The 27,335-nt window shown below is 41.8% G+C and overlaps 1 protein-coding gene and 1 long non-coding RNA gene across 3 annotated transcripts in view; one reads left to right on the top strand and one right to left on the bottom strand.

Annotated features, from left to right (window-relative positions):
- Nucleotides 1-27,335, bottom strand: part of LOC105483530 (zinc finger protein 704) — a 300,235-nt gene that overhangs the window by 264,882 nt on the left and 8,018 nt on the right. The window lies entirely within an intron of this gene.
- The window catches only part of LOC105483527 (uncharacterized), a 41,859-nt gene continuing 16,793 nt past the window's right edge, over nt 2,270-27,335 (top strand). For both annotated transcript variants that reach the window (XR_011606933.1, XR_011606932.1), the window contains exons 1-4: nt 2,270-4,209; nt 15,510-17,569; nt 23,452-23,622; nt 24,205-24,321. This is a non-coding gene — a long non-coding RNA (uncharacterized lncRNA). The remainder of the gene's footprint in view (nt 4,210-15,509; nt 17,570-23,451; nt 23,623-24,204; nt 24,322-27,335) is intronic.

Here is a 27,335-nt window from a genome sequence, read left to right as displayed (position 1 = left end):
TGACTGATTGTTTAAATTCTGCCCTGTGTTGTTGGAAGGAAGCAGGGCTGAGATCTAGTTCTTCAACTGCAGCAGTGAGATTTCCTATGTATTCCAGTGGGTAATGGCTGGGTGAAGGAAGAAGTTTCTGAAACCTTTCTCACTTTGAAGGGGTGTGTGTGTGTTAGACTTCCACTTAGATGAATCAGCCTGGAGCCCTTTCAGGCTTCCATGTTTCTTTTCCACCCCCGTTTTTTCATGCACATTTAAAATTGAGTGATAATTCTGAGCCCCATTTTCTTTTATCTTGTTTCCTGATAGTCTCCTACTGCTCATTCCTCAGAGTAAAATCATGAAAGCTCTCTCTAAGAAAACAATTATCTTGGGGGGTATGACCCATTCAACATTTACCTTATTTACATTTACAACATTCAATACCTTAGCCATTTGTGATGGGTTAATCAAGCTTTTAACAAGTCTTTGAAATCAGGAGAAAGGAATTTTATGGGAAAATGGTAGTAGTGTAATCAGTGAACATCTGGGGTACAAAGCATGTCAGACAAGGGACCCTTGTGTTGGAACTGTTCTGTAATTTAATTCTGTTTAATTCTATCACACATGTAGATTCATGTAATTACACGAATCTACATGTGTGATAGAATTAAACAGAATTAAAATACACACTACTGCACTGTAAATACACACAGAATTAAATACATACACACACACACACGACTGTAAAACTGGTGAAATCTGAACAAGGTGGATTGTATTGTCAATATCCTGGTTAGGATATCGTACTGTAGTTATTCAAGATGTTACCGTTGGGGAAAACTGGGTACATTGGGGAAAAGTAGGTACACGTAATCTCTGTTATTTCTTACAACTGCATGTTAAAATAATCTCAAAATTCAAAGTTTAAAAAAGAATTGCTGCGGAGAGGACAGGACTGGTGGATGTCAGAATGCAGAGTCCCCGTTTGCAGTGAAAGCATCGTCGGAGCCCAGAGAAGAGGACAGAACCCCAATCTAAGGGGAAGAGAGGCATGGAAGGGAAGATGAGGCATGCTCCTAGGGAAAACTCCATTTTCCTCCTGTCCTTAAATTATACTGAGGAGAATATAGTCTATCACTAAGTCATAATTCCTAGAACAATCATCTGTCAGATGTGAAAGCAATAATAGTACTAGATGACACTTACTGAGTGCTGCCAGCTGCCTGTTTCATGAGTTATCTTGTTTGATCCTCTAATGTCCTATGGGATAGGTACTATTATTATATCCATTTTACAGATGAGAAAATCAAGGCGCAGAGAAATGAAGAAACGTAACTGGCAACTGGCAAAGCCAGGATTTGTCTGATATGCTCAGCAGTGCAGCATCAACACTATTGGGTGCTCACCATGTGCTAGGTATACGGCCCTAAATGCTTTCTCTTCATGCTGAAGAAAGTAGCCTATCACATCTGGAAAATTCTCTCTCAGATACTGGCATCAAATTACATTTGTTTGTTGTGTGCTTAAGTGTCAGGCACTTTACATAAGTCATCCCATTGCATCCTCACAGCAAGTCTGGATGTATTTTCTCCACCTTATTGATGAGAAAGCCAGGCCCAGAGAAGTTGGCTGTCTTCAAAATCACACGACCAACATATGCAGAACAGCAAAGGCGCTCAGCCCTGAATTCCAGAGCTCTGAGCGCTGTGGCCTCCAACTCAGAAACCACAACCTCAAAGTCGTTTAATTTTCCGCCAAGTTAGAGGCTCCTAGTATTCACTGACCAGGCATGAATCTATTTTATTTATCCTGGTGTGCAAAGGATAGAGATTTAGCATACTCATTTTGCCTAGTACAACTTGGGAACTTTCTTTGCTATGTGAATCTGTTAGCCCAGGGACAAGCTCTTTGTAGTTTCACGGTTCAATACACAACAGCAGCACATACAACTCGATGTTTAATAAGCCGCCTTTAATGATGATGGTCATGACTTTTTGCTTTGAAGGTTTGCAGGAAGCGATGAACATTTCTGACATATAAGCGATCTCTTCTTCCGTTTCTCTCCTCTTCGTGTCACTCCAGAGCACCTAGCAGGGGACTGGGGATTTAAATGGTTATTTATCTATTAGTTCCTCTGAGTGAAGTGGACACATTCTGTGCTACATCATCGCCCTGTAATCACAAAGACTGGACACACGAAACCGCGAGGAACTTGTCAGGGGAATTTCTTGCAGACTGATGGGGTGAACCAAATAAATTAACAGCATCTCAGCCGCAGGCTCCGGGTTACAAAGCGGATTCCTCCTGGGCGGCGGGCCCCAGTAGGCTTTCACTTTTCTGCTGGGGCGCTCGCCCACTCCGAGCCAACTCCACGTCCTGGTTTTCGTCCTCGCCTCCTTCCCGCCGGCAGCCGGCTGCGGGTAAACACGCGGGGGTCGCAGAAAGAGGCGGCTGCTATTGGAGGAGCCCATTCAGGCCTCCCCTACGCCTAGCTCCGGAGCTGTCAGTTACTCGAACAGTGCGAGCGAGATTTTGGCGCCACAGCTGGGAGTGAGGCTTTTGTTCCATAACAAAAACAAGCGCCTGAGTGGCAAGGCTGCCAGCGCCCAGCCCAGCCGAGCAGGCATAAAGGAGCCCGCGTCGCGGATGTTTGTGACCTGTCATTAGAGACAGCTCCCTCAGCTTCCAAACGCTCACATGGAGACAATGTGGCAAATTATGTTTGCACCAGCAAAGACCCTGCTCGAGCCACGAAGGTGAATACTGTGCACCGGGATCTAGTAAGGGGGGCCTGCTTGCTCAGGCGGAAAAACACCAACGAGTCATTTCCAGCGCTTTTTGTCTCTGTCAAAGAACTTCTGTTTTCCCTCTGCAGCTGAAAGGCAACCTTCTGGTTGAAACAAGTTAAATGATGAATCCAAGAGGAAAAACTAGGTATTAAGATGTCATAATGTAGTTCTCCCGATATGGTGGTCCCCCATTATGAGTACATAGAGATGGAGTCTACTATATTATTTGTTTGATGTTTGCACATATGATGCTAAATTAGAACACGTCCAGACCCAGGTTACTCTCTACTATGGAAAAATTCATGTGAAAACCAGAATTCAAAAGTCAGATAGATTAGGGGCGAGTGTTCTCATTTCAGTCTTTGAGTTTCAAAGCATTCCAAAGACTTGAAACTCCTCTCCAAATCAGTAAAGCTGACATCTAAAGTGCCACAATTGAGAATTTATTTATTCAGATTTAGTCTGGTTAGAATGGAAGTACCTTTGAGAAAACGATGTTAAAAGATAGTCGTTTACACCTTAGTGTGAATTTGTTTAATTATTTTTCTTTTGAGAGTAGGCTTTCAGGAAGGAAAGAGACTAGTTACAACTGAGTTCCTGGAAGGAGACAGATGAACAATATGGGTGGAAATGAATGCAGAAACACAGTCTAGGTGTCCCAGAAGCCCTGTTTGTGGCTTCACAATTCTGGAGAAACCCAGCTTTTTAAAGAGAGGGTTGTTTTGTTTTGTCTTATTTTTGCAATAATAGAACTTTCTACAGTTATGGACATGTTCTCTATCTGCACTGTCTCATATGCGAACCACTAGGCACATGTGGTTATTGAGGACTTGAAATGTGCCTGGTGTGACTGAGAAACTGAATTTTTAATTCGATCGGATTTAAATAGTCACATGTGACTAATGGTTCCCATATTGGGCAGCACAGCTTTAGAGCATTTTAAAAGGTGTCCACAAATCTTCAGGAAAAAAAATTGCACAGTGTGGTGGGCAGCCTCAAAGACGGCCCACAGTAGTCCCCACCTCCTGGTATTCATGCCCCTGAGTGGGATTCCCTCCTTTTGAGCATGGGCTACAACTAGCAATTTGTTTCCAGCAATGGAACATGGCCAAAGTGGTGGGATGTCACCTCCAAGATTAGGTTACAAAGGGACTCCAGCTCCATCTGGAGCATCTTCTTTGGCTCTCTCCCTTGTTTGCTCTGAGGGAAGCCAGCTGCCATGTCATCAGCTGCCCTATGGAGCGGCCCCGCTGGCAGGGAACTGATGTCTTCAGCCAACAGCCAGCAAGGATCTGAAGCCCTCAGACCAACAACCATCAAAGAACTAAATGCTGCCAAAAACCACGGGAAGGAGCTGAGAACTGAATTCTCCACCAGTCCCGGCCTAGAGATGACTGCAGCCCTGGCTGACACCTTGATTGCAGCTTTGTGAACCAGAGACACCCAGGTAAGCCATGCCTGAATTGTAGACCCACAGAAAATGTGAGCTAAGAAAGGTGTGTTGTTTGAAGTCACTGAGTTTTGGGGCAGTTTTTTACACAACAAAACATTTTGGTATGGTTAGGTTCATTTAAAAGACATTTATATGAGTTAGGGTATCCCCCGGTCCAGAGAAACCTCCAAACATTAGTGTCTAATGCAATAAAAGTTCTGTTCTTTTAACAGTGCCATGTGGGAATTCTGGTGGTGGTATGAGACCCAGCCCTTTTTCCTTCAGGTTGACCTAGAAGTCATTTCCATTCCAGTCAGCGGGAAGGGGAGGGAGAGTGGCTCCCATGGGGAGCAGACCTGGGGAAGATGCACACCGTTTCTGCCTATGTTCTACTGGCCTCGCTTAAATGACCACCCCAGACTGTAAGGCAGACTGGGAAATACAGTCCAACTGTATGCCCAGAGTGAAGCCAAAGCAGATTTGAGGATCAGTCAGCCTGTAGGTTTTGCCAAAGCACAGTATTTTTTGAGGTGGGTAAGCCCCTTGACAAGAACAGGCCTTCATGGCTTGCCAAACCCTGGGATCATGCAGACAATAATCTCTTAATAAATAATGGTACGCCGGGCGCAGTGGTTCACGCCTGTAATCCCAGCACTTTGGGAGGCCGAGGCGGGTGGATCCCGAGGTCAGGAGTTCAAGACCAGCCTGGCCAAGATGGTGAAACCCTGTCTCTACTAAAAATACAAAAATAGCCGGGCACAGTGGCAGGCGCCTGTAATCCCAGCTACTTGGGAGGCTGAGGCAGCAGAATTACTTGAACCCAGGAGGTAGAGGTTGTAGTGAACCAAGATTGAGCCACTGCACTCCAGCCTGGGCGACACAGTGAGACTCTGTCTCAAAATAATAATAATAATAGTAATAGTGATGACAGAACTTGAAAGAGGCTATTATCCCCATTTCAAGATGTGAATTCGCCAAAATTGTCAGAGTATTCTAGTCCCATAAGTTCCCATGACTCAGCCAAAAGTCAACCAAAGCAAAGTTGTGTGAAGAAAGTTATGGCACAGTTCTGGAAATGACAATGGAAAAATCAGGAAAATATTTTTATTTTCTGTCACCCCCCACAAAAAAATCTGTGGACGCATTAGCAGTCTCTTCTCATTCCTGCCTCTACCCTCTGAAACCCAAAACAACCTCTAATTTACTTTCTATCTCTGTGCATGTTCGAATGAGCATGTTCTAAACTACAGAGTGTGATTGGGGTGGAGTTCTACGAGCTGAGGCATCCCTTAGATGTGATTGCAAAGGTATCTGTCACATCTGTTGCTTTGGAGGCTGATTGATTTTCTGGAGGCTGCCCCCAATGTCACTGTCCGTCTTAGGGTTTATAGTGAAAGGGGAAAAAAAGAAAAGATTGGTTTTGTTGATTTCAATTGTTTTAAATTGAGGAACTCATGTGTCAATATATTTTTGCTCCTGTATCAGTACATTTCTGAAATGTCACTCCTCTCTTTTATCACCCTGGTCACCTTCCACCCACCTCCCTTAATGTTAACTTGTGAGCTAGTAAACATGGGAATGTTAACTGAGTATGTATCTGTCAACATGTGTATTAGCCCGTCTTCACGCTGCTGATAAAGACATTCCCGAGACTGGGGAATTTATAAAGAAAAAGAGGGTTAATGGATTCACAGTTCCACATGGCTGGGGAAGCCTCACAATCATGATGGAAGGCAAAAGGCGTGTCTTCCATTGCGGCAGATAGGAGAGAATGTGCAGGGGACCTCCCCTGTATAAAGCTATAAGATCTCATGAGACTTATTCACTGTCATAAGAACAGCATGGGAAAGACCCGCCCCTGTGATTCAATTACCTCCCACTGGGTCCCTCCCATGACACATGGGAATTCTGGGAGCTACAATTCAAGATGAGATTTGGGTGGGGACACAGCCAAACCACATCAACATGACTTAAAAAAAAGTTTTGGCACCCTGAAGTAAACAACCAAAACCAAAAAAAAAGGAAAGAAGAATGCTTGACACAAATCCAAAGGCAGGTGTCTAAGGAGCTAATGTCACTTAAGCTTCAGGGCTCCTTCCTTGTAGGGGTCCCGTCTTAGGCTGAGTGCTGCCCTTCAGAGAGAAGCAGCAGCAGCAGCTCTCACATGTGATGAAGCCAGGAGTACTGCCCAAGGAGGGGGCCTCTCTATATTCCTACTTTTTAACAGCTTTATTGAGATGTAATACGAATAACATAGGATGTCCCCTTTTAAGCTCTGTAATTCTGTGTTCTTTTTACAGTATATTCACAGACTTGTTAGTAGATTTTCATTACTGTAACCCCCACAAGAAAACTGTGGACCCATTAGCAATCTCTTCTCATTCCTGCCCTTAACCCCTGAAAACCAGACAACCTCTAATTTACTTTCTATCTCTACAGATTTGCCCATTCTGGACATGTTTTTCTTTTTCTTTCTTTCTTTTTATGAAACAGCCTGGATAACAGCTCTGGAGTAGAGTGGCATGGTCATGGCTCATGGCAGCCTTGACTTCCTGGGCTCAAGTGATCCCCCAACCTCAGCCTCCCAAGTAACTGGGACTACAGGCGTGCGCGACCATGCCCGGCTAATTTTTTGTAATTTTAGTAGAGACAGGGCTTCCCCACGTTGCCTACACTAGTCTGAAACTCCTGGGCTCAAGCAGTCTGCCCACCTTGGCCTCCCAAAGTGCTGGGATTACAAGCGTTAGCCACCTCGCCCCTTCATGGACATTTCATATAAGTGGAGTCATATCATACATGGTTTTCTGTGACTAGTTTCTTTCACATGACATGATGTTTTCAAGGTTCACCCACGTTGCAGCATGTATCAGAGCTTGATTTCTTTCTATTGCCGAATAAAAATACCTGGTATGGACAGAGCTCATTTTGTTTATCCAGTCATCAACTGATGGGCATTTAGGTTGGTTTTATATTCATTTTGTCTATATTATATTATTTGTCTATATTCTATTATATTCATATTTTGTCTGTGCCCTGCCAGTGGTCCCAGGGTTGTAAGTGGGGTTGGCAGACTGCCAGCAATACCTTCACATTCGCCTGCCCTGCTGTGATAATTTGCCTTTGGCAGCTGCCGGGGAGCACTTGGACCCTATCTTTGATCCCTGGAAGAGTATCTGAAACTGAGGCTGCTCTGCACCCTGTGCAGGGTCCATTAGGACCATGTTTCTAGGCATCTTGCTCCCTAACCCCAGGACCAGCCCAGCAAGGGCAGAATATGGGGAAGAGGAAGAGGTGCAAAAGACTGGCCAAGGCTTACTAGCTGCCAGGGTATTCGTTGCCAGTGCCATGCCAACTATGATCAAAGAGCTGGAGTTCTCTGAAGTCTTGCTCGACCAACAAGCCTTGTCTGAGCAGGAAACTTGAGGAGATTGTAAAAGTGACACTGCTCACCATCTATAAGGAATTTTTCTAAGCTCTTCATAATTTTTTCAAAAACATGTGGTTGGCCCGGCACGGTGGCTCACGCCTGTAATCCCAGCACTTTGGGAGGCCAAGGCGGGTGTATCATGAGGTCTGGAGATCGAGACCATCCTGGCTAACACGATGAAACCCCGTCTCTACTAAAAAAACAAAAATTAGCCGGGCATGGTGGCGGGCGCCTGTAGTCCCAGCTACTCAGGAGGCTGAGGCAGGAGAATGGCATGAACCCAAGAGGCGGAGCTGACAGTGAGCCGAGATCGTGCCACTGCACTCCAGCCTGGGTGACAGAGCAAGACTCCTTGTCAAACAAAAAAACAACAACAAACAAACAAAGAAATGTGGTCAACCATGATAAAGGAAAAATTGGATTATCTTTCTACTTTTTCAATGAAAAATCATGTTACTAAATTGTCATAGCAAGAGGCAATAAGAAAGAATACAGAGAGGAGTGATTTCAGTGAAAATGGTGGAGTAAGGCACTCTAATATTTTACCCTTCCATAAAAGCAAATAAAAAAAAACTGGAAAAAATGATCAGAAGCAACTTTTTTCAACTCTAGAAATTAACTAGAGGCTTGCAGCCACCAGGGAGTGTTTATTCAAGGAAAGCACTGAATCTCAGTAAGCTTTGTGGCATTTTAACTTAACCTCGGACCATACCTCACACCCAACTCAGAGGTACTTGTGAAAGGAATAGCTGGCATTCCTGGTATTGGAGCGACAATTAGAATAAAACTCATTTAAAAAGAATTGTAATTATTTTCCCTTTAAAAACATATGTGGTGGCTCTGTGGAAGTCTGCTCCAAAGGCTTGTCTTTATTTCACTTGACCTGGAACTCACCCAGTCCAAAAGCTATGTGGGGGTAGGGGAAGCGTTTGTCAAAAGCATCTACAGGCACATGTTTTAGTGTCTGCTGCCTGAGGTGATAAATAGTTGCTACAAACCAAAAAATTAGGAAGAAAAGGCTGGGAAATGTTATATTCATGAAGGCTTTGCAAAGTACATGCATATTCCTGGGAATCTAGAAGCCATGCCTGCCCAGGAAAGACGTATCAAGACCCTAAGCTCTGACTTCTGGATGACCTTGAAGCTTTACACAAGAAGGAAGTGAAGGCTAAGGCAGAATTGTAAACTGCCTGGCTAAGTGTTAAAGGCAGGCCCCAACACACAGAGTCTCTTGGCAAACACTGTAATATTTTTGGTCTCAGGCATTTGAGGAAATCTCTGTCCAATTATTGTTCTAACAGAACAGAGACTTCTATGGTCAAACATGACAAAGAATACAGACTTTACAGAATTAGTTTATAAAAATCATTCAATGAACAAATGAAAATAAAATGAACAGCAGCAACAATAAACCCTGGGGAGGGGAGAGAATTTATTTTCCAGAGTTGCCACATAACACTCAAAACATCCAGGTTGCAGCAAAAAATTATGAGCTATACAAAGAAACAAAAAATGTATGGCTCAAACACAGGAAAAAAAGTTAATAGAAACTATCTCTGAGGAGGCCTAGGCATTGAATTTACTAGAATACACTTTAAATTAGTTACCTGAAATATGTTTAAAAAGTGAAAGGAAACAATATCTGAAGAACTAAAAATATCAGAATAATGTCTTACCAAGTAAAAATACCAATTAAAAAGCCAGGTGTGGTGGCACATGCCTATAATCCCAGCACTTCAGGAGGCTGAGGTGGGCAGATTGCTTGATCTGAGGAGTTTGATATCAGCCTGGGCAACATCATGAGACTAAAAATAGAAAAAATAGCTAGGTATGGTGGTGTGAGCCTGTAGTCCCAGCTACTTGGGAGACAGAGGTGGGAGGATTGCTTGAGCCTGGGAGATTGAGGCTGCAGTAAGCTGAAGTCATGCCACTACACCCCAGCCTGGGTGACAGATTGAGACTCTGTCTAATTAATATATGAATGAATGAATGAATAAAAAGATAGAAATTTTATTTTTAAGATAACCAAACAGAAATTCTGGCACTCAAAAGTATAGTAACTGAAATAAAAAAATCACTAGGGGACTATTCCATCTAGATTTAAACACGATTCCAATCGTAGATTTAAACAGGTAGAAGAATCAGCAACTTGAAGATAGATCAATTGAGATTATCCAGTCTGAGGAACAAAAGAAAAATGAATAAAGCAAAAAACTAATAGAAACCTTAGAGACCTGTGAGATGTCATCATACACATAATGCTAGTCCTGGAAGGAGAAGAGAGGAGAGAGAGAGAGAGAGAGTGTGTGTGTGTTTTTAAAAATAATGGCAGGAAACTAAAATTTGATGAAAAATGTTGTCTATACATCCAAGAAGCTCGATGAACTATAAGTGGGATAAACTTAGAAAATCCATAGAGAGATACACCATAACCAAAGACAAAGACAAAGAATCTTGAAAATAGCAAGTGGAAAACAACTCGACTCTATATGATTCAAGAAGGAATCCTCAATAAGATTAATTGCTGATATCTCATTAAAAATCCCAGAGGCTAGAAGACACTGGAATGATGTATTCAAAGGACTCAAAGTAAAAAAGAGTCAGCGAAGAATTCTATATCTGCCAAAAGTATCCTTCAAAAATAAAAATAAATGAAGACATTCCCAGATAAAAAAAAAACTGAGAGTTTGTTGCTAATAGACCTACCCTCCAACAAGTGCTAAAGAAAGTATTTCTGGCTGAAATAAAAGAACACTAGATGGTAACTGAAAGCCATATGAAGAACTAAAGATCTCTGGTAAAGATAACTATACAAGGAAATATAAAATACGTTTAATTTTTTGTAACACTTTTTTCTCCCCATTCTGATTTGACTGCATAAAGCAGTATTTATAAATCTATGTTGACGGACACACAATGTATACGAATACAATTTGTAACAATAACAGCATAGCATGGGGGTGGGTGGGGAGAATGGAGCTATGGAGAAGCAAAGATTTGATATACTGAAATTAAGTTGGTATTAATCTAAACTAAATTGTTATAAATTAAGAGATTAATTATAATTGCCAGGCAGCCACTAGGAAAATAACTCAAAAATATAGTCGAAGAAATGACAAAGGAATTTAAATGGCACAGTAGAAAATATCTACTTAACATAAAAGAGAGCAGTACTGGAAGAATTAAGGAATAAAAAGGATATAAGACATATAAGAAACAAATAGCAAAAAGCAGAAGTCCTTCCTTATCAGTAGTTATGTTAAATTTAAATGGATTAAACCCTCTAATTAAACGGCAGAGATTGGTAAGATATATGAAAAAACATGATCCAGCTCTATGTTGTCTATAAGAGACTCATTTTAGATTTAGAGATACAAATTGGTTGAAAGCAAAAGACTGAAAAAGATATTTCATACAAAACATAACCAAAAGACAGCTGGAGTAGCTATATTAGTATCAGACAAAATAGATTTTAGTGCAAAAATGCTACTAGAGACAAAGAAGGCACCATATAATAATAAAAGGCTCAGTCCCTTGAGAAGATATAACAATTATAAACCCACATACATCTAAAAATAGAGCCCCAAAACACCAAACAAAAACTAACATAACTGAAGGAAGTAATAGCCAATTAATGATAACTGTAGGAGATTTCAATATCCAATTTTCAATAATGGATAGAGCAAACAGATCAGTAAGGAAACAGAAGACTTGATAGTGTCAAAGGACACTATCAAGAAATTAAAGAGATAACCTACATAATGGGAGAAAATATTTGCAAATTATGTATCTGATAAGGGTCTAATATCCAATATATATAAAGATCTCTTACAACTCAATAACAAAAAAGGCAAGTACTTCAATTTAAAGATGGGCAAAGGATCGAAAGGGTATTTCTTCAAATAAACATATACACATGTATATACTTGTATATGTGTGTATATATATACACACACACACATAGTGCTACTATATATATACACACACACACGTGTATATATATACACACACACACAAGTGGCCAACCAGTACATATAAAGATGCCCTTCCTTATAGGAAAATATAAATCAAAATGACATGAGATGCCACTTCACACCTAATAATGGAAAAAAAAAAAAAGGAAAACAAGTGTTGGTAGGATTTGTGGACATTGGAAATCTTGTGCATTCACATAAAAATATAAAATGGTGTAGCTGCTTTTGAAAACAGTTTGGCAATTCCTCAAAAAGTTAAACATTAAATTATCATATGATCCAGCAATTCCTCTCCTAGATATATACACCAAATGATTGAAATCAGGTGCTCCAAAAATCTATGTGTAGACAAATGTTCATAGTAGCACCGTTCATAATAGTCAAAGGGCAGAAAAACCCCAAATGTCCATCAACAGATGAATGGATAAACAAAGTGTGGTATAGTCATACAATGGAGTATTATTTAGCCATAAAAAGCAGTGAGGTACCAATACATGCTACGATGTGTATGAACCTCAAAAACATTACACAAAGTGAAGCGTAACACAGAAGGTAACATCTTGTATGATTCAATTGGTGTGAAAGATCTAGACTAGGTAAATCCATAGAAATAGAGAGTAGATTGGTGGTTACCAGGTGCTGGGAAGGAAGACATTGAGAATAGCTGCTTAATAGGTATTGGGTTTCCTTTTGGGGAGATAAGGATGTTCTGGAACTTGATAGAGGTGGTGGTTGCACAACATTGAGAACATACAAATGAACTGTTCACTTTAAATGAATACTTTCATATTATGTGAATTTTACCTCAAATGTTTTACATAAAGGATCAAGTACTGTTACAAATGACAACATAAATGAACCTTGAAAACATTATGCTGAGTAAAAAAAAAAACCAGACACAAAGGGACACATATTACATAATACCATTTATATGAAATGTCCAGAACAGGCAAATCCATAGAAATAGAAAATAGATTAGTAGTTACAGGGAATGGGGGAGGGGAGAAGTAGGACTGACAGCTGATAGGGACAGAATTTCTTTTAGGATGATGGAAATGTTTTGCAATTAAGTAGTGGTTGTGTGACATAAAAACCATGGAACCATGGACTTTGAAATGGTGGCCTTTGTATTATATGACTTTTATCTCAATTTACAAAAAGTATACAGAGAAAAGATGCACGGAAAATGTATTTTAGAGATATGTCAGGCCGTTAGTTAATAAAGTTATAATAAAATTATGACATTTCCAATATTTATATTATTTTTCAGCTTTTCATTGTTTGTAATTTGTTGTGATTTCTTCTCTTACTCTACATGTGTATTCACTTTTGTACCCATTTTGTATTTTTTTTCTAAGAGGGCTTTCAGATTGATTGCTTCAGGTTTCACAAAACTGGGATGCCACCCTTGCATTACTAGGTACAGAAACTCAGCTACCCAAGGTGCTACTAGATTAAGGAATTCTGTCACCAAGCAGGCTGTGCACTGCTTCAAGAAGGCCCACTCTCAACTCCTCCTTGCAATTCCCTGCCACATCCCACCAGTCCTCAAGCCTCCTCTGAGATGTACCTTCCTTCTCTTCCCACTTCTCCCATTGCCACCACCTTCATTCAGGTTATTGTTGGCCACCTAGACTCTGGCAATCACCTGACTGCTCTACAGTTTCACAAAACACTACTTCCAATCACCCTCCAACTGCTACCTGGGAAGATCTTTCTGAAATGCATATTCTCTGTCTCTTCTTACCTCTGCTGGGAAGCCTTCCAAGGCTCTCATTGCCTGTAGGACAAAACACAAACAAATACATCCTGTCCTATCTGTCTAGACCCATCTCATAGCTTTCCTTCCCTGATGTGCATTCTCACATCAATAATGCCTAACTCCTCCCCTTTCCCAGAATCTCAAGTATTTTATGTCACCTGGTATCTTTTGTATAGTTCTTCTCTCATTTAGTAAGAAATGTCTCCTCCTCTTCATGGAAAATTCTTTATCTGCCTATGTCTACCTCAAGTATGGCCTCTGGGAAGGCTTCCCAACTCCCTCTACAGTCCTTACACTTTACATTATAGTTATTTATACAGATATTTTTGTATCTTATACATTAATGTATATGTTTGCAAATCAACTATAATAATCTGAACTATTTCTGTGGTTGTATATGAGTATAATAAAAAGCATATTGCTAGGTGTCCTACAAAAGGACACATGTTCACGTGTTGGAAACTTAGTTGCCATTGTAACAGTACTGAGAGATGGGGTCTTTAAAGATGATTAGGCCATCAGGGTTCTGTTCTCATGAATGGGATTAATGCCATTATTGCAGAAGTGGGTTGGTTACCTTGGGGAGTGATACAGGGGTAAAGATAAAAGAATAAGTTTGGTCCCTGTTTTCTCTCTGTCTTGCACACTTTTGCCCTCTTTCTTCCTTGCCATGTGATGCCCTTCTGCCATGTTATGACACAGCAACAGGGCCCTCACCAGATGGCCAAGCAGATGCCAGCACCATGCCCTTGGACTTCCCAGCCTCCAGAATCATGAACCAAATAAATCTCTTTTCTTTATAAATTACCAAATCTGTGATATTCTGTTATAGCAACAGAAAATGGACTTAAACACATTTATATGAATATATGTATATATATGAATATGTATGAATATATAAAATCATATATATGAACATATGTATATATATGAATTTATGAATATATGTGAATCTATATAAAACATATATATGTTTTTGATTTGTTTCCTAAAGAGCTATAAACATATCCAAGGCAGAGATGGTGTCACATCTATTTTAAAAATGTTTTCCTCAGCAGTTACTATATTTTCTGTACTCAGTAGGCACTTACCCATGTGCCAGGGACTCATACAGTGGAGGAAATACTTTTTGAATAAAATTGAATTAAATATTCTTTTCCTTAAGGACTTTAGGCACTGAATAAAGAAACTAGCACATGAACACAATTAGGACTATTAATATTATAAATAAATATCAAGTAGTAAACTGCAAACCAATTAAATGAGCACTGATAACCTAGACAGTGGAGTGGATTACATCATCATCATCCTCCTCATCATCATCATCGTCACAATTGTGTAAAGCTAATCAAAGGAAAACTTTCTGAAGCAGAGAGGTAGTAAACAAATAAAGCTGAAGGGTTTCGGTTCAGGGTAAGGAGAGAAAGTGGTTCTTCCTGGGAGTAAAGAGCTGGAAGACTGACAGGGGAGAAAATTTAAAGATCTTCCTGGGGAAACGGAAAATTCTTTGATCCCAGTGGGAGGCACTTGGGTATTTTAGTGTTTTCTTTGGACGTATTATCTTTTAGTACTGAGATGAAAAGAGATTTAGTAATGTAAGAATTTTTACTACTTTGGCAAAAATTCCCCAAAAGTCACAAATCTCGTTTTGTGAGGGACAGGGAGATGGGAACTCAGCTAGTTATGCTGAGCCAATTCACAGAGCCAAATTAAAGGAAGGCATGGAAAGTACACCTTGTTTTCCCCTCTTCCTGATTCTTTCTCACTTTCAGATGGAGCAATATGAGGGCTTCACAGAAGCAGCAGGCTCTGCCTTCCAGGGACCCGCTGGTGGACTAGGAGAAGTGACTAGAAGCTTTGTTGGGCTAGAATTCCAAGGAGACCATGAATAAAACAAGTCACACTATATTTCTGTGTGAGGCAGGAAGAGAAGGAAATCACCTCTTTTTTGGCATGCCAATGGAAAGGGGATTTAAATTTCCTTAGGGAAGCATGTGCTTATTTAATTATCTAATTGTAAATTTATTATAGTGTTTAATAGTTTTCTCCCTCCCCAATCCCTCCCTCCCTCTCTCCTCCCTCCCCTCCCCTCCCCTCCTCTCCCCTCCCTTCCCTCCCTTCCCCTCCCCTCCACTTCTCTTTCTTTCCAAAGGGCTTGGTTTGGTGCCTCTCCCCTTCCCATCTTTCTCCTCACGTCCTGAAGCCTGTTTGTGCCCAGTGTTCTGAGCACCACAGAGACCACCAGGAGGGCTTGACCCGGCCTTGGATGAGAATAATGACATGCCTGGAGCAGGAGATGCTCATTAACCCAGAAGAACAAATAACTGATGGGAGAACTAAAATAATAAGATGAGCCAAAGCAGTCTCAAACCACAACATAATCAGCAACTTTAATATTGTATTTCTTTCTTCCTTCAACAAACCATTATGTGTGTGCTGTGTGTTTGGCACTGTGCTAAGCATTTGAGCGACATTGCTGGGTAACTACAAAGAAGACATTTTTGAGCAGACAGACAATGAGTGGATCATATCAATAATTATGAAGTTACCACTGTGTGTTATAAGAGAGCTGTTGGCGCTGGAGTGCTAGTGGGTGCCGCTCTTCTAGGTGAAGGAGACATCACAAGCCAAGGTTCTGTAGCCAGGAGACATGGCAGGTTGGAGAGACTGAAAGGTGACCAGTATGGTCATTACCAGATTTTACTTTTTAAAAAAACACTCTGACTACTCTATAGATAGAAGCCAAAGTAGGAGGGAATTCTTCAGCGGGACACAGGGTAGCTCGTGAAACCTGAAGTCTGAAAGCACAGCTACATCTCAGTAAAGCCTGGAATCTGACCCCAGAGAGCCTCTCTTTCTTTCTCTCTAATTTTTTCTCTCTCTGTCCCCCATCTCTTCTCTGTCTGTTTCTCTCTCTTCCTCCTTCTCCTTCACCCTCTCCTTCTTTTTCTCTCTCCCTGCCCGCCATGTTCTTTCTCTCTCTTTCGAATGCCTGCATTACTCTTTGCTCTCTCTGCCACCCCTGATTAGAGCTTCCTGATCTTCCAGTTCAGCGACCCAGAGGAGAACTCCTCGGGACCTCGGTGCCCCACCCACACATATCCTACCCTTGTTTATTCCTTGCTGAATCAGCTGGGACTCACAACTTGTGGGGAAGAAGATGCAACAGCATCCGTGTAGATTTGGTCACTCACCGCTAGAGTTCCAGAGAAGGGGGCTGGCTAGACTCCCCATATATTTGTTTGTTTGTCTGTTTTTTGAGACGGAGTTTCGCTCTTGTTGCCCAGGCTGGAGTGCAGTGGCGTGATCTCAGCTCACCGCAAACTCCGCCTCCCGGGTTCAAGTTATTCTCCTGCCTCAGCATCCTGAGTAGCTGGGATTACAGGCATGCGCCACCACGGCCAACTAATTTTGTATTTTTAGTAGAGACGGAGTTTCTCCAAGTTGGCCTCAAACTCCCAACCTCAGGTGATCCGCCCGCCTCAGCCTCCGGAAGTGCTGAGATTACAGGCGTGAGCCACTGCGCCTGGCCGTGTTTTTTTTTTGCTGATATGAAATTATTCATTTACATGTTCTTATGCAGTGACCAAACCACAGACTTTTAAAACAGCCACAGGGTGGGGGCAGTCTATTACCCTAAGACAAGACACATTTATTTGGCCAAAGTATTTACTTGTGTGCTTCTTATGTACAAGGCACTGTGATAGGTGCTGGAGAAAAAAAAAAAAAAACAGTTCCATACCTTAAATTGCAGAAGGCAGGTATCCTGTGCAGAAGGCAGGTAAGTTAACCAACAAGCCTCCACAGCCTTGGGCACTATGCAGAATATTTCTTGTCTTTAGTTAAATTTAACTCAATTCATTTGCCATATTACAGGCACAGTGTAAGGGAATACAAAGATAAATGCCTGCACTCTACCCCCAAGGAGTTCAGAGTCCAAGAGAGAGACAGATATATCAACAAATATTAACAGTGCAGAGGGATAAGCCAAGAGTCTAAGTATACGAATAACTCACAGGCAGGAAAGAGAAGGGAGTGATTATCCATCGTCCCCAACCCCTCACTGGGAAGTCTTTGTGGAAGAGGTGACACCTACTCTGGGCTTTGAAAGGCATTTCAGGCAGTGGAGTTGGGGCACAAAGTCACATAGTGATGAAACTGAATGGCATGTTTAGAACGATGTTGCTGGAGGGTGAGAGGAGGATAATGGAGGTGAGTGCCTGAGAAAGTGGAGAAGGCAGCAATGGTAAGATTGTGAGGGGCTTTTTGTACCCTGATTAGGACTTAAGGCAGATGCCAAAGGGCTGGGAGGAGAGATTCATGATTCGATTTTGGTTTTAGCAAGCATTCCAGCAGGACATTGATGACTGATGAAGGGAAGACCAGAATACAGGCAGAGAGAGCAGTCAGAAATCTATCACAGTAATTCAGACATGAGACAAGGAGGACCATGGCATGCGGATGAAGTGGAGAGGCGACACATGAGATACCATCAATTGAGAGAAAATACAGACAGCAGAGGGACAGTGAGATGGAGAAGAGAGAGGTAGATCAGATCATTTAAGTTGGAGGTAGTTGAGCATTTAAGTGGAGATGTTTTAGAAAAAAGTTGGGTATACATGTCTTGAGCAGGCAAAGCAGAGCAGAAATGTAAATATGAAATCTTCTGGAATTTAGGTGTCAGAATGAAGGGAGAGATGGAAATCTCCTAAGCAAAGAAGACAGGAGAAGCCAAGACAGAATACAGTCCCTTAGGATCATTAAAGTGATTACAGATGTAAAAGCCCTATAAGCCAGGAGAATGGGAGGATTTCAAAATTGAGAGTTTTTTTTTTTTTAACTTTTATTTTAGGTTCAGGGGTGCGTGTGCAGGTTTGTTATATTGGTAAACTTGTGTCACAGGGGTTTGTTGTACAGATTATTTTTGCCAGTCTCTTGTATCCATTCGAACCCTGAGAGCGCGCCAACAGACAACACGAGGCGGTGGAGCAACACACTGTTTTAATGAGCGCCTGGGTGCAGACGGGCTGAGGCCTAAAATGGCATCAGCATCAAATGAGGACAGGGCAGGGGCTTTATAGTCTCCTGTAAACAGGAAGTGTCTCAGTCTGATGTAACTGCTACGCAGTACCCGGATGGCCTCTCTCTCGGTCTTCAGGGGGTATGTGTCTTCCAGCCAGCTCTCTTCCTGCTTCTGCTATCTTGCTGACGCACGCTGCTGGCGTCAGTGGCCTTGTGCCTTGGGACTGAGCCTGAGGAGGGAGGAGTTATTCACCCCCTGCCGAGCTTCCAGGCCCTGGGGAAAGTCTATTTGGTTATGGAAAAAGGGAAAAGGGACGTTCTCAATGACTGCTTCAATCGTGATATGGGGGGTGGGGGGCACCTTGGAAACAGAAAAACTTAATTTGGGGGGTATTCTTGAGAGATGGGTTGGTATTCACAGTGTCATTGCAGCAGGAGCATCGTCTGGATTGTCTGGCGGTTAACCGTAGTTTCAACAAGACTTTTAATAGCTTTTATTATTAGTGAGATAACACGGGGGAGAAATAGGAGGAACCCAATGATGAAGATTACTGTTCCTTCCAGTGTTTTAAATCCTCCTAAATTAGAGAACCACCCTCCTAGAACGTTTATTGGGTCCCATCCCTTCCAGCTTTAGGCTGGTATGTGGGCTACTTTTCTGATGTTTGAAGGGATTTCTAGTACTGCTTTTCTGTTATCGTCTATGTTAAGACAACAGTTGGAGATATTAAACTTACCACAGACCCCACCTTCTGCTAATAAGTAGTCTAGTGCTAGCCTGTTTTGATAAATTGCTGTGCTCATTTAGTTTTGTTGTTGCGCGAGCATTTCCAAGGCTGAGGCGGTTTGTTTAGTGATTATCTCTAGAACCGCCTGTAGTCTTATTATTCTATTTAGCATATATATGGGAGTCCGATAACCCCGTGAACCATCCTCAGCCCAAGTGGCAGGACTGTAATACTCCATGATCTGTTGTGGAGGCCATTTGTCCTGTTGCCATCTTTGGCTTCCTCCTACCTTTAAGGATCATTTTGTTGTTGTTGTTGTTGTTTCGGTTATTATATACAGGGACTCTGAGGGTGTTGCCCGCTGTTAATGTTTTGGAGGAAGGAGTAGTCTTGGGGGTGAGCTTGATCCTGGTGCGATGGGTCCAGTGGGGGAGTCCTTGGACTCTCACTGCATTTGGCGTGCTGAGTATCACAGTGTACGGGGCCTGTCCACTTCGGTTGTAGGTTTTTGTGAGGGTCGAGTTGGCAGATAAACATCTGTGCCTGCAAGACAGTTAGGTTGAGAGGACAAGGAGATGTTGACAGGAAGGGGCATGGCCTCATTTCCTGCTTCAAGAATGAAAGACATTGTCTGGATTAAGGAGGGGAGATAATTCCCGAGTGGCTCAGAGTCTGGTAAGGGTGGAGGCCCCAAGACAAAAGTTCGGCCATACGTGATTTCAAAGGGACTATGAAAAGAGGGTGCCTTTGGTGTTGCGCAGCGTCTCATGAGGGCGAAAGGGAGATAGTATGATGCAAGGCTTTTGTATGGGTTCGAACCCTGAGAGTGCTCCAAGAGACAACACAAGATGGCGTGGAGCAACACACTGTTTTAATGAGTGCCTGGGTGTAGAGGGCCTGAGGCCTAAAATGGCATCAGCACCAAATGAGGACAGGGCAGGGGCTTTATAGTCTCCTGTAAACAGGAAGTGTCTCCGTCTGATGTAACTGCTACGCAGTACCCGGATGGCTTCTCTCTTGGTCTTCACGGGGTATGTGTCTTCCAGCCAGCTCTCTTCCTGCTTCTGCTATCTTGCTGACACACGCTGCTGGCGCAAGTGGTCTTGAGCCTTGAGACTGAACCTGAGAAGGGAGGAGTTATTCACCCCCTGCCCAGCTTCCAGGCCCCGGAGAAAGTCTTTCAATTTTGTCACTCAAGTACTAGATTTAGTACCCAATAGTTATTTTTTTCTGATCCTCCTCCTCCTTCTGCCCTCCATCCCTCAAGTAGGCCCCAGTGTTTCCTCTTTGTGTCCATGAGTTCTCATCATTTAACTCCCCCTTATAAGTGAGAACATGCAGTATCTGGTTTTCTGTTCCTGTGTTAGCTTGCTAAAAATGATGGCCTCCAGCTCCATCCATGTTCCCACAGAAGACATGATCTTATTCTTTTTTATGGTTGCATAGTATTCCATGGCATATATGTATTACATTTTCTTTATCCAATCTGTCATTGATGGGCATTTAGGTTGAGTCCATGTTTTTGCTATAGTGAATAGAGCTGCAGTGAACACTTGTGTGCATGTGTCTTTATGGTAGAATGGGTATATACCCAATGGGTAGATACACAATAATGGGATTGCTGGGTCGAATGGCAGTTCTGTTTTTAGCTGTTTGAGGAATTGCCACACCGCTTTCCACAATGGTTGGACTAACTTATACTCCCGCCAACAGTGTGTAAGCATTCCCTTTTCTGAGAGTTTCAAAGAGAAAGTCGTCTGAAGTATCAGTTGCTACAGAGTGACTAAAAAGAGGTTATATAAGGATTTAGCAGTTAGGAAATTGCAGCAAATCTTTACCAGGGTAACTTTACCTGCATTGTCAGGAAAGAGAGGCCAGTTACAGGGTTGGAAGTGAAGAAGCTGAGTTATGAGTAGAGGTTGTTCCATTAAGAAAATTGTCTTTGAAGTCATGCGGAGAGAAAGATCAGTAGCTAGAAGGGGACACTGGGTTTGGGGGGATGGTTTTAGAAGTTAGAGTCTTGAACATGTTTGTCCATCGAGAAGAAGCAGCCTGTGGAAAGGAAAACTGAAGGGGTAAAGAGATGGAGAGGGATGCATTCTGGACCAGGGTTGGAGACATTAATCGACAACAACAAGAAGAGCACATCTCCATCTGAAATTGTAAGAAAGGAAGTAGATGAAAAAGGTTTGTGTGTGTGTATGAAAGGAAAACTCAGGAATTTTAAATCCAATGACCTCAATTGCTCAAGTATGAAGAAAGCCATTTTCCAAGGTGAAGGATCAAGAACGGAGAGAAACAATGAAGGGCAGGCACTGGTGTTTTACATCTGCTATGAACATGGAAGGAATGAAACTTGCAAAGTGGAACTAACTGGGCATGGAAAATGATTTGAGAAATCATAAATTAGCAGAGATGTCTATCAGCAGCCCAGAGGTCTAGAAGTCCTGCCCATTCTCACACCATTAAACCCAGTTCTAACACACTTTGAACCAGATCGTCTAATTCCTCAAAGCTCAGGGCACCTTGTGCTCATGGGGTAAGTATTCAAATTAGATAAATTAGTACAAAATCCGTGCAAAAGGAGTATAGTAAAATCCTTTAATCTATGGACTCTGCCAGCAGGAACTGAATGCAGGTTTTCCAGTATTAGGAGAATGCTCGCTGGCTGTTTAATGTCTTCACCAAAGACTAGACAATGGGAAATGGGCTTAAAATGCAGCCAAGTTTCAATAAGGAAGAATATTCTATGGAAGAGTAGCTAAATATGTTAATGGGCTCTGAGAGACTACAGGGAACAGCCTGCCCTGTGGAATACATATGTCTTAAGTGGTTTTGATCCAATCCTAGGAGCATGGTTTATTTGATCTCTTAAATTCCCTTTTAGTGCTATGCCACTGTTGGATTTTAAGCAAAAAGGAATATATAGTAGCACATCCCATATAATGGAGACAGCACATAGTACTTTGTTTCTTTCTTTACTTTTTATTTTACTTTCTTCCATAATAGGCACATTAGAGGTAACTTCTATGTAAAATTATCTGGACATTACATTAAAATAAGTCACATGTGATTATTAATTGTGTCGTAGTCCCATCAAGTAAAAAAGATTCATAGACCCTCAAGCCTCTCTCCAGCCTTGTTGATTATCACTAGCTTGATTAAAGGGAATGATACTCGTTTGTAAATGCATTTGGCAAACTTACCCTGCTATTGTTTCCATTATTTTGCAAATTACAGACATTGAGATGAAGGCTCTGTAATTTCCTAGTGTTCTCTTTATTCCTGCTTGGAAAACTGGTATTGCCCTGGCATACTTCCACTTTGCTGTTATTTCATTTGAATACAGCAAATTCTTTATTATGATTAACAAAGACTTCTGCTCCATTCCTCTTTGAATATCAGTCTGCTCATAGAGATGTGTTGATTTTGAGCCCTGCTGTCTCCTTGAATCTCTCTGTTTCACTGATCTCAAAGATGTTCAAGACAACAGACACCCAAGTATTCCTAAATGACATGTTTTTTTTGTGTGTTCTCCATTTTGAATTTGTTATATGTTTAGTAATTTTACCTTTGTCTGGAACTTTTGTCTGGAACTTTTTTCTCCTCTTCTTTAACTTGTCCAATTCGAAATGCCTCCTTAACTCATTACCTAAGAGCCTGAAAATATGCAAGTGGTCGGGTTTGGTAATCTTAACAATTTGTAAGCTTCTTTGCCCTTTGATATTTTGGGGTTTTTCTTCCTCACATCTCTCTCTCAAGATTTTTGCTCAGTGCCAGGCACTTTGGGGGTATCTTGAGTATATGAATAACTTTCCTTGAGCACTATACACTTCTAATCCATTAACTAATAATTGCGCTGGAATCACCCAAAATCAGGCTCTCCTTCCTTAAGTCCTGCCTGAATATCTAGTATAATATTCATTGAGCAATCCTCACACCTAGAGAGTACTAAGTGAGTATTTTCCTCCTAAGATCAGTCATATTTAGAAAAAAAATCACATTAATAGAGCTCTTCTAGGTAGAAAGTGTTAGAACCAAAACAGGTGCATGACTGTGACTTGGGAGCCCATCCTCCATGATCAAATATCAACATGGAAAGTTCTTCTCTTATCTCTCTCCCCCAGCTCCTTTTGTCTCCCCCTTCCCTCCCACTCCTCCCTGGTGTCAGCATCTTCAGTCACTGCTTGTTACTTTAACCCAATTGGGCAAATACTGGAAGGAGTGTACTGAGGATAACAATAGCAACAATAACAGCTCACATTTCTTAAGAGCCTAGCACGTGACAGGCATTGTTCTGTGTTTTACATCCTTTATCTCAGTTAATCTTCTCAACAATTGCAGGAGGAGAGTAATACCAGAGAAGTGGACCCTGAGAACTCAGAGAGCTAGCGACTAAGGAGAAGGTACAGGATTTGAACACAGGATGTCTGATTGCAGAGCTAGAACCACGCTGTGTCTGTGCAGAGGAAGCAGCCAATGAATCATGAGTATTTTATGGTGATTATTATTCAGGTGTGTATCTTCCATGTATTGAGTACTACTACCACATGCTTAGGCTGGGTTTAACCTCTCATCTCATTTACTTTTCACAATCACCCATGGAATTAGGATTTCCGTTTAACAATCAAGGAAACTGAACCTCAAAGGCATTCTGTAACTTGCCCAGCATTACTCATCGAGTAAGAAGGGGGAGTCCTGAATATTCCAGCTAGTCTGCCCTTTTCACCTCTCTTCAGGGTTTGCTTTAGAGAGTGGATTGAATTTTTCCTCATCAGACTGAGGATTCTAATGAGGTCACACTGATGATAGTAATTAGAAATCAGTGGCTTGTGTTTCTCCCTTCATAAGCAGGGTCTTCGTGCCTGAGGGTGGATCACGTGGGCTCCCACACATCTCCTCTTTCTGGGAGCTGTCTGTGCTCTGTCGGCCCCTCTGCCAGAGGGAGGTGTATCATACAGTGGTCTGTGGCACAAGAGGAGAAACTCACACCTGTCTTAACCTCAGCAGTGCTTTGTGTGCCCTGGTGCCCTGATGTCTACAGCTGTCTCAATGTTCTTTAAAATGTAAAAAAGCTCTTTCACTTTTTATTTACAGTCCCTCTACTGTCCATGAGATTCAACTACCAGTGCATGGGGACCAGGCCAGGGCTCAACGCCACATGACAAATGCCATTCTGTATCCAGAATCTTCCTCCTGTCCACTGACTAAGAGGTGCGTTTGTTCCCTGGTAGATCTCATTGAGCCTGGATCTTTCTCTCCTCCTAATGAGCTCTCCGAGGACACTCCTCTGGTGGGGTCACCTTATCAATTTTCTACATATATTCTATGCTTTAAATCTCACTTAGACTCAGGGACAGAGTCCCTACCAGCTGCTTTTTGCTTTTCATCTGTCCCATATCCAAACTCCATAGCCCATGGCACCTATTTCCTTTTGGAAAATTGCTCTTGCCCCCAAATGTTATCTTGGCAGAGGGTAATGCTTGCCTCTGACTAGGGAAGCTGCCCCGCCAGGAAGTGAATGTGCAACCTTGTTTGGCCAGTCGGTGCTCCCCTCTGGGACTGTGAATCATGAGTAGGTGACAAAGATGTTAGAGATGGGTAGAAATGCTGCCCACTCCTGCTGTGGGTCCTGAGGGCTGGCTCTCACATTGCCCCTAATGCCTGCGAGTTCCAAGCCTACAGCTGATTCTCTGAGCTCCTGACATACTTACAATCACTTACCTTTTATGTAAAATAGTCAAGGTGCATTTCTCTTGCAAACTATTAAGAATCCAGACTGAAATACACTCAAATTTACAATCTAAATGTGGCCAAAAACATCTTTGTGGCCTTTTGGTCTGTTATTCCCCTCCCTCTTAGCTTCTCCTCTGCTCCCAAACTTCCAAGGGTCTTATGCTGCTTTCACTGTGCAGGCCTCTCTCATCATGGTAACTTTTAAGCTTGCCCTCTCCAGAGCTGAGAAGCCTGGATTTTTTCTCCACCTTTTGTTGCAACACATTCTATTTTCTTCTGCAAAGACTGATGACCAGGGCATCTTCATGGCTGTACAAGAATGCCATGAAACCATGTATCTTAAATCACAGAATACTCTTGAAATAAAGTCTCGTAGGAACAATATGTGTGTCTAGTAAGAGAACAGCATCTCTGGTCCATGCCAAGTCTGAAAACTAGTGTTATGGCTAATCTTGCTCTTCTTCCCCAAGGATATTCATAGCTGTTGATGGTTCTGAATGGGCAGAAGAAATAATATGTGACTGGGAGCCAGAAAAATTAGAATCTTCTTCCATCTCTGGCACCATCTCATTGTGTAGCTTTAATCAAATTACTCAGCCCTTTTGGGTTTATTATTGAAGTTGGAAAAAATAAAAGCATTGCATTAGATTTTCTTTAAGTTCCTTTCACACTATGATTTGGGTGTTACCTCTTCCAGTGGTATTTGCATTTTGTCTTCCAAAAGATCCCTAGAATTGCTAAATAGTAGAAAGGAGAGCTTTATTGGCGGTATCAGTCTGCAAACCAGGAAGAGATGGTCTTCAGCATGGACCAAAGGTGCTCTCTCTTCAAAGAGGGAAAGGGCAGGTTGGGTTTTATGCCTCCCAGGTCCAGCATCATGCAATAGAATCCCACACATTGAGCAGGTTTGGGGATAAAGCTGTACATATTTATGAAGGAAGTCGAGCGCATGTGCAATGGGTAAACATACATGTAATATACATCCCACGTTCACTTTGAGGTGGGGTTTCAGCATTAAAATGAGGTGGAATTTGGAACTTTACAGCAAAAGGTGAACTATAGGACACAGACAGTTTGTGTGCAGTCTCTATTAAGCTGGCTGAAACTGGCTTGAGGTTTGCAGTTGCTTATCAAGAAAGAATGTTTGTAAGACTGGTCCTCTATCCAATCAGAGTTACAGTGACCTGGGTTGTAAATCAGAGTTAGGAAGGCTCTGACACTTTGCCTGATAGCTCCTATTGTTAGGAAGTTTAGCAAGGGTATAAATTTTTTCTTGTAACTGTAGGAATTTAGGAAGTTACCATGCCAGCCAAGCCTGAACCCTTGGCTCATAGATAACTTTCATTCCCTTAACTAGGGTCCATCTTAGTTGAGAAAGGGGCATCTATTTTGGTCTCTCAGATCACAGTTATATCAGAAGATTCTTGAAGTTTTCAAACTCTTGAGATCAAACATAAATCATTAGTATCCAGAAGTCAAGCTTTATAACAGGCTATCAGGAAAAATATTTTTGGTTTACTGAGATGAAGATGAGAGGAAGGAAAAGGGAAGAGATGAGAGGCTTCTCCAATTTTACTATTTGTGCTTTTTGGAAATTGCAACTTCACAACCCATTCCTTTTCTCATTAGACAAATAATGCAAAGAGCTTAACTACCACACCAGCATGCTATGAGGAGCTCCCTGGTGTGCTTCAATATTGGACCAAACACAAGACAGATGTATTCCTGCTGCCTGTGTAGCATTACAACTCATTGATCAAACGCAGCAACATCAACATCTCAAGGAGTCCCTTTGTTCAAAACACAGTAAATGACTCCACATTTTCCCTTTGAGTCAATAAAAGACTCTGCTCGTCACCTTGCCTGGAGCGGGGTGGTTTTTCACTATGTGAGTATCCGTCTTTTCATTTCTGTCCCTTATGTTGGTGGGCACATGTCTGTATTGCTGTCCCTGTTACAACTCACCCCAGTGAATGTTAGCTGTGATGCCGGTAGTTACCATCTCTTGACTGTTTACCCAACAGATAACAATGCTTACAAATGCCTTAAAAATATTACCATTTGGTTTCAACAACTGGATGAAATAAATATATTTTTCTCTTCATTTTGTACGAGGAAACTAGACAACAAGAGGGTCAGTAAATTCCCGAAAGTCATACAGATAGTAAGAGGCAGAGCTGGGCTATGCACTTGTGCTTATTTTCCTCAGTATTCTTGCTGCTACAAGGAACCTTGAAAGATGAGATTTTCAAGAGCGTGAGCAGATTGTCTCAGGAATTGGAGGAGGATAAGCACCTATTACTTATCTCTATTCATTTTGACTCCGGCCTGTGTAAAAGCAGGAAATAGAAGGCATGAGTGTTCTCCATAATATTTGCAGTTCATAAGTTAGAAATTAGCAATCAGCCCCTTTTCACGTAGGACACAATAATAGACACTGGCACAGTCCCTGCAATTTAGTTATGTAAAGAAAACAGGAAACAAGCACATTT

The sequence above is a fragment of the Macaca nemestrina genome, chromosome 8 (genome assembly GCF_043159975.1).
Source record: "Macaca nemestrina isolate mMacNem1 chromosome 8, mMacNem.hap1, whole genome shotgun sequence".
Classification (NCBI taxonomy): Eukaryota; Metazoa; Chordata; class Mammalia; order Primates; family Cercopithecidae; genus Macaca; species Macaca nemestrina.
This window is presented reverse-complemented; position numbering and strand designations above follow the sequence as displayed.